Source organism: Macrobrachium nipponense, chromosome 43 (assembly GCF_015104395.2).
Source record: "Macrobrachium nipponense isolate FS-2020 chromosome 43, ASM1510439v2, whole genome shotgun sequence".
Classification (NCBI taxonomy): domain Eukaryota; kingdom Metazoa; phylum Arthropoda; class Malacostraca; order Decapoda; family Palaemonidae; genus Macrobrachium; species Macrobrachium nipponense.
The window spans coordinates 45,048,352-45,055,874 of NC_061104.1; the positions used below are offsets into that span (position 1 = coordinate 45,048,352).

The following is a 7,523-nucleotide window of genomic DNA, read 5'->3' on the forward strand; positions in this document are numbered from 1 at the left end:
TATACTGTCGCAGATGATTTTCTGATATTACCTGCCATCTGAGTTGCTGCTTTCTGCGAAAACCCTCGCGCTCGGAGGAGATACTTGACCGTCTCCACCCGTTGAAGCGATAGGGACTTCACCGACTGGTGGTACCTCTCCACGTGAGGCTGACACAGAAAGGTTGCTCCATGGAGGGTAAACTCTCTTGGCACAATCTACTAATATCCAAGGGTGTTGTAGCGCATCTTCTGCTACTGCCTTCTGCGTCCGGGACTACTGAACAATACACTTCCAACTTTTGTTGTACCTGGTTGCGAATAGGTCTATGATCGTCCTTCCCACAACATGAGCATCCTGTCCACTACCTGTTGGTGTAGGGACCACCCCGTTCCCAGAATCTGATCCCTGCGGCTCAACTTGTCGGCCACTATGTTTCTTTTTCCCGGAATATACCTGGCCTTGATGTCTGCCAGGTTCTTTATAGCCCACTGGTGAAGTTGAACTGTCATCACATGTAACTGCGAGAAACTAGGCCTCCTTGCTTGTTTATATAAGCTACTACTGTGGTGTTGTCTGACATCAATACCACTGAGTGTCCCTTTACTCTCTCCCTGAATTCCTGTAGAGCCAGAAAAGCTGCTTTCAACTCCAGCACGTTTATATGGAGTTCTCTGTCCTTGCAACTCCATTTGCTGACACCATCAACTCCTCCATATGGGCTCCCCAGCCTTCTAGTGACGCATCCGAAACAGCAAGAGGACTGGGGAGGATTGTTGAAGGGGGACAACCCACTGTCAGATTGTCGTCGTTCACCCACCACAGCAAGTCTTTCCTCCACTTCCTGCTGACCAAGGAATTTGCTCGTACGGGTGATCTACTGTTGGTGACCAAAACTCCTTCATCCTCCATTGTAGGGACCGAAGGTGTAGCTTCCTTCTTGTGGTACTAGCTTCTCCAGGGAGGTTAGGATTCCCAGCACCACCTGCCACTGTCTTGCTGGCTGTGTCTGCTCTCCCAAACAGGCATTCACCACTTGTTTGCATTTCTCTACTCTTTGGTCTGTCGGGAATACTTTGGCTTGTGTTGTGTCTATCACCATTCCCAGATATTCCAAACGTTGACTTGGATCCAACTGCGACTTCTGCTGATTCACCACAATACTTAGGCTGTGACAAGCTGCAGGAGGGCCGCCCTGTCCCTGAGTAATTTCTCCCTGGACTTTGCTATCACCAGCCAATCGTCCAGATATCTTATTAGCCTGATCCCCTGAGCATGCGCCCACGCCGACACGAGGGTGAACACTCTTGTAAAAACTTGAGGAGACGTTGTCAATCCGAAGCACAGGACCTTGGAATTCGTAGCTTTCCCTGCAAGACTGAAGCGGAGAAATTTCCTTGAAGACTGATGGACTGGTATCTGAAAGTATGCGTCCTTTTAGATCGACTGTCAGCATAAAGTCTCCGATTCTGACTGCTTGTAGAACCGTTTTCGGAGTTTTCCATCTTGAAACAGATTCAGCGTTGACAGGTCTATTACTGTCCTCCACTCCCCGTTGGCTTTTTGTACCAGGAAAATCCTGCTGTAGAAGCCTTTTGTCGGACTGCATACTTGTTGCACAGCTCCTTTTTCCATCATCTTCTTCACTTTGTCCCTGCAGAATAGTGGCCTTCTGAGATTTGTGGCATAAGTTGACGTGTGGGGTAATGGTTGATCTGTCAGGGGCGGGGTTACCTCGAACGGGATCAAATACCCAATCCTGAGAACATCCACCACCCACTGCTCTGCCCCTAGTTCCTGCCACACCTTCCAGTGATTTGCCAGGCAACCCTCCACTGGTGTGGCCGAGTGATGGGAGGCGCCCATCCTATCTTCTTGAGCCTCTCCCTCTTCCCCTATTGCCCCTTCCTTCTCGTTTGTTTCTATTGTGAAAGGGCCGATGAGTTATCCTCTTTGGGGAGGAGGGTCTTGTGACTCTATTAGGGATGCTATGTCTCACTGTCTTCTTTCGACATCTGCTGTTGTCTTCCCTCCAGAGTAGTTTGACTGTTAGACGTTTTTCCTAACTGCCTGTTGCACCAACCTATCGTTAGTGTCCATCCTTCTTCTATCTATCGCCTCTTCCAGTATGACCTCTGGCAACAGCAGTTGCGATTCCAAGATATCCCCATTCCTCATTGCTAACGGGAATCCAAATCCACATTGCGGTCTTAGTCTAGCCAATGCTGCATCTCTCCTCATTAGCAGGATATTTGCCCAAACATTGGCACTTACGTTTGTCAGGTACGCAATCGCCTTGGAAACCTGACTGTAGTAATCTAATGAACAATGGTTCATCCACTACTTTCCTTGTTGTTTGCTTCCGAGGATGCAATTTTCGCCACTGCTGTTGACCAAAGGTCTAACCAAGAAGCAGCCTGAAAGACAGAAGAAGCTGTTGCTTCTAACGTAGCAGCCTCTTGGTACGTCATCGAAGGGCACTCATTTTAACCTGATCCAAGGTTAATCCAGGCCTTAACCTTACAACATTAGGGTTCATTTGTCTAGACAGCAAAAGGGACCTCGGTGTCGTTATAATATTTCCTTTGCTTTATCATTGGAGGGGGAATAAATTTAAATGATCTATTAGATCTTAAGGAATTATCCCTACTGCAATCTTTGCGTTTACGTGTTGCAAGACCGTTTCCGCATGACTCGAACAAGGCAATTCATACGACACCTTGGTATCCTCTTTAGTCCAAATGCCATGTCAATTCCAGGAGGAAGCATACTGGCCGGTGTTTCTGTCTTCTCCGAATTGACGAATCAAATCAATCACCTCTGCATCGAGGCCAGAGAAACTCTTGTTTTCTCCTTCCTCCGGCTCTAGTGTACCATTCTCCGTCACAAGCGATGTTGTCTCGCTCTATCTTCTGACAGACGGCCCGGAATTCCACGGCCGCCTGCCCCTACGGCCGCGGTCTCTTTGATCTTTGCTAGCCGCTGTTGGCTCGATCCGGATAGTCAGCAGGGGAACGAGAACGTCTCACTCCTCTTTCTCTGCTCATGGATCTAGAGCGAGAATCTCGTCTAGATCTCCAAGATGAAGGCTCCCTTAAGACAGAGATAAGTTCGTCTCTATTAGTATTGGCATCGTTTTCGAGCGTCGGCGAGCCCGGCCTCGACCTTCTATCCAGACGGACACTGCCTTCCACGAACGTATCCGCCGAGGTTGCCAACTCTCTATTTTTCGTACTTTTAATAGGAGCCTTATCGTCCTTCATACGTATTTTGAACAGCCTTACGGGCGAAACTGGGGACCTGCATTCCATCCTCTGCTGCACCTTTCGCCGCCAACGTCGATTTTACCAGAGGTATCGCAGTTTTTGCGATCCGAACTGGCAACTCCGCCTCGGCCGCTAGCTCGCCGGCCGTCACCTCTCTCGCTTGTTCGGATTCTTGCGAACGGCTTCGTCTGCCAACCTTGTGCTTAATAGCCACTGACTTTCCGACCTTCTTGCTGACTTGGAAATGACAGTCTTGGTCCGAAAATGAGGAAGAATTGATTCTTCTCCTCTTAGCCCGAGGATCCGCCAGGAACTCCCGAATCCTCCTCCAACGCTTGACTGGCGCTCGCCGTGACGTTATCGGAGCTTAGCGATGACGCCGAACTAGAGGAAGAAGACGAAGAAGGCGAATCACACTTTTTCTTTTTGTCTCTTATTCATTCTCTTCTCTATATCCTGTAATTTCTGCATTACAGTTTGCATTGACGGGTCAGAAGGCGTATTAGCGTCTGGGTGCAGCGAAAAAAAGGCCCCGAGAATCGGTCTGTGACGTCATCACGCCTGCCATATCGGAGTGTGACGTATGTTGTGACGTCATCCCTCTCGTAGGGAGAGACTGAGAGGTTTCTGCTGGCAAACCGCACGTTTGCTGCCAAAACTACCTCCCACGTTCTGCATCGCTGTAAATACTGAGTGGGATGGTGAAGCCGCGGCATTAATTCCCATAAATTTGCAAGCCCAGGGGGATGAGGAACATTCAGCGCTGCCGGACCCTGCTGGAACCGTGACGTCATATAATGCGCAAGCAGACCATCCAAGGTTGGTACGCCTGGTAGGCCTAGCGCTGACCACGTACCATCTAACCTATGCGCTTGAGTAGCAGGAGCCTGGAACAAAGATGGCGGATCTCCCCCTCTACTTGCTGGGAACAAAGGAGAGTGTAAATTATTCATAAAATTACCCAAGGCCCCTCCTGACGTTTCCGATACAGAACCGCTAGGAGAAAACCGAAGGGGTATGAGACAATTCAAAAGCAGGTGGAGAACATATGGAGCCAGCCTGGTTTATTACCGATACAAAAGAAGCCGGTAAGGTAAGGTTTGGTCATCCAAAGATGGCGTCACCCCCTTCCTTTTGTATTGGCTTTTCCCATAGAACTTCTTCCACTGTTCCACCGACCAACCGCGACAAACAGAACACGGATTAGTAACCGTACATACGTTTTCCCTGCACCTACTACACGTTGGATGAGGATCCGTCGACACCGAAGTTAGGAACCTAGAACATGGAAAGCCACTGACTCCTGGGCATTTCCTTTGTCTCCTCTTCGAAACGGTAGACGATCCCGATATTGAGGCAAAATTCTCCATCATACCACGTATACACTCTTACCACACACTGATCACACTTGGAGAAAGAAAAGGAATGAAAAATAAAAAAATGAAATGGATAAAGAACGGGCAAACTGAAAAACCGGCTTTAAATGAGATAGACAGTAACACGTCTTATCTTAAAGGCGGTAGGAAAATAACTGGTGGGTCACAGGTAGCCGTGGGCATTCTGGGTATACATGCCCCGTGACCTGGTATAGATGCCATTAGTCCCTGGATCTCACAAGTGTAATTTTAATTCTACCGGTTTCCAGCTTGGCGCTAGTAAATCCTAATGTTAAGACCGAAGGTTTGTTTCGTTTATGAACAATTTAATGTTTTCTAAGGTGGAGTCACTGCAAAAAGGTCCAAAAATGACAAACTTTCTTTAATCAAATTGTAATTTCAAAACTACCTGCTGTGATGTGCTTATTAAGTCTCTCAATCTTTTCAGATGCTGCATTCTCTACTGGTACCTCTGTTATATTCAACCTCTTCATCTGGTAGCATCTCAAAAGCACAATGACAGCATGATTTTTCATAATAAAATTAAGTTTCATATATACTTACCAAGTAATTACATAGCTAATGTATCTACCCTTGAGTGGCAACTTATTTGACTTTCAGGGTATCACTTCTAAATTGTTTTACCAAGGTGACAGTTGCAGCCCACTATGAGGAACATCGGAACAATAGAGCAGCCATTAAACAATTCATTTATGCCCTTATGCTCATGAAAGGGGAGGGTGGTGGTATATGAAACTTAATCTTATGAAAATATTATATTCATATATGCAACTTCCCAAGTAATTAAACAGCTGAATCCCACATCGAATGGAGGTGGGACAAATGGACAAAATCTACCCAAAACCATTAAAGCACGAAAATGACTTTGAAAAAAAAATAATCTGCCAGCATTGAATACAATGCTTGTTGTTTCCTTACCTCATAAGAGAGCTAATGCAGGTAAATACTGCCTCAGGTTGGTGTTCATCTTAACCTGTAGTGGCGAGGCAGTATAGCCATGGGTCGCCTCTACTTAGGTGGAAACTTTGCTGCAAAGGATATGGCCGATGGCTGGCAAACTTTACAAAAGGTGCCCTTGCCCTAGGGACAGTACCAAGATAAAAAAAACCAGACAACTCTGTCATCTAATCTGGAAAAAAATTGATAAAAACCATAACCTATCCACTAAAATAGGTGGATACTCCAGGTACCATGTACCCCGAGGCTCTCCAAAAACTCGAAAACCCTACACCAAGGTGAAAAGATAGTGAAATCCTTCCTATGATTCTTCACTCAATACCATCCCAGCCACCGACAATGGTACCAGGGTAGCGCAATCATTAAATGCAGTTACTGCATCCTTCAAATAGTGTGAGTGCCAGCAAGTGACTGGATAATAGAGGACCAGGAAAATGTTATTGTTAGTATACAATAAGGTTTTGTACATACTTACCTGGCAGATATATACTTAGCTATACGTCTCTGACGTCACGACAGAATTCAAAACTAGCGGCACACGCGACAGGTAGGTCAGGTGATCTACCTTACCCGCCGCTGGGTGGCGGATGTAAGAACCAATCTCCTTTCCAGCCAGAATTTTTCCTTCCACCGTCTCCTGAGGGAGGCTCTGGGCGGGCCATCAATCGTATATATCTGCCAGGTAAGTATGTACAAAACCTTATTGTATACTAACAATAACATTTTTGTACATGAACTTTCCTGTCAGATATATACTTAGCTGATTGACACCCTTGGTGGAGGGAAAGAGACAGCAATATAAATATGGAAAAAAGGGGAAAACAACACTAGTTGTAGGATGTAAAAACAACCTTGGTTCTTACCAAAGGTTACTGACTGGACATAGAACTCTCTCCTCTTCCTCTTGACCTAGGATCTCTGTTAAATCCTTAACTGTGAAAGAATGAGGACAGGGCTTGGACGGGTCCTCATTCTTTGCCAGGAGTGAAAAAACAAACTGCATCCCCTTGAGAGAAACCCACTTTCTTGTCAATGCCTTGAAGTTTGCTGATGCACTGACCAGCTGTAGCTAACACAAAGAGGAAGAGAGTCTTGCGAGTCAAATTTCTAAGGGAAGCAGTCCTAAGGGGCTCAAAAGATGAGCCTGTCAGCCATTTTAGTACCACATCCAGATTCCAGGAGACCAATGAATTGTCCTTTTTACATTTTGCTGCTGCATCACAAGAACTTTTAACAGGTCCTTGATATTGGGGTTTGAATAGAGAACCAGCCATCCCTCTATGTTTAAAGACTGAGCTAAGCACAGCTATACGTTATAGGCTTTCATGCTCGAAAAAAGACTAGTTTCTCCTATTCCTCAGTCTGCAATCTGAGTTACAGTGGTCTTAGAAGATGAGATATTGTGACTGAGGCACCACTGTCAAAAAGACTGACTACTTAGCCTCATAGACGAGGTTAGATCTTCTTCTGCACCAAGCAATAGCTTCTGCAGCTCCTCTTGAAAAACTCCTTCACTCTGACCAGCTTACGAACAGTCTGAATCCTGTCAGAGCAAGAGTGGACAACCCTTGTTGGTGTCTTCTGAAGTGGAGTTGTCTGAGAAGAGATGATTTTTGAGGAAGCAGTCTTGGGAAGTTCACCAGCAGATGAAGAAGGTCCAGAAACCCCTCTCTCAAAGGTCAAAAGGGTGCTATGAGGGTCATGGTTGCATTGCTGTGCCTTTGGGACTTGTTCAAAACCTCTCTGATCAAGCAGAAGGGAGAGAAGGCATACAGGTTTAGGTTCAACCAATCTTGCAGCATGGCATCTGTGGCCCATACAAGGGAGTGTGGGGTTGGCGAGCAATACAGGGGAAGACGATGGTTCCTGGAAGTGGAAAACAAGTCTATCATTGGTTTGGCCCAAACTTCCAAATCTAGACAAA

General features: G+C 46.3%; 1 protein-coding gene across 1 annotated transcript in view; it reads left to right on the plus strand.

Annotated features, from left to right (window-relative positions):
- LOC135213709 (N-alpha-acetyltransferase 15, NatA auxiliary subunit-like) overlaps positions 1 to 7,523 on the plus strand; it is a 123,079-nt gene that overhangs the window by 50,903 nt on the left and 64,653 nt on the right.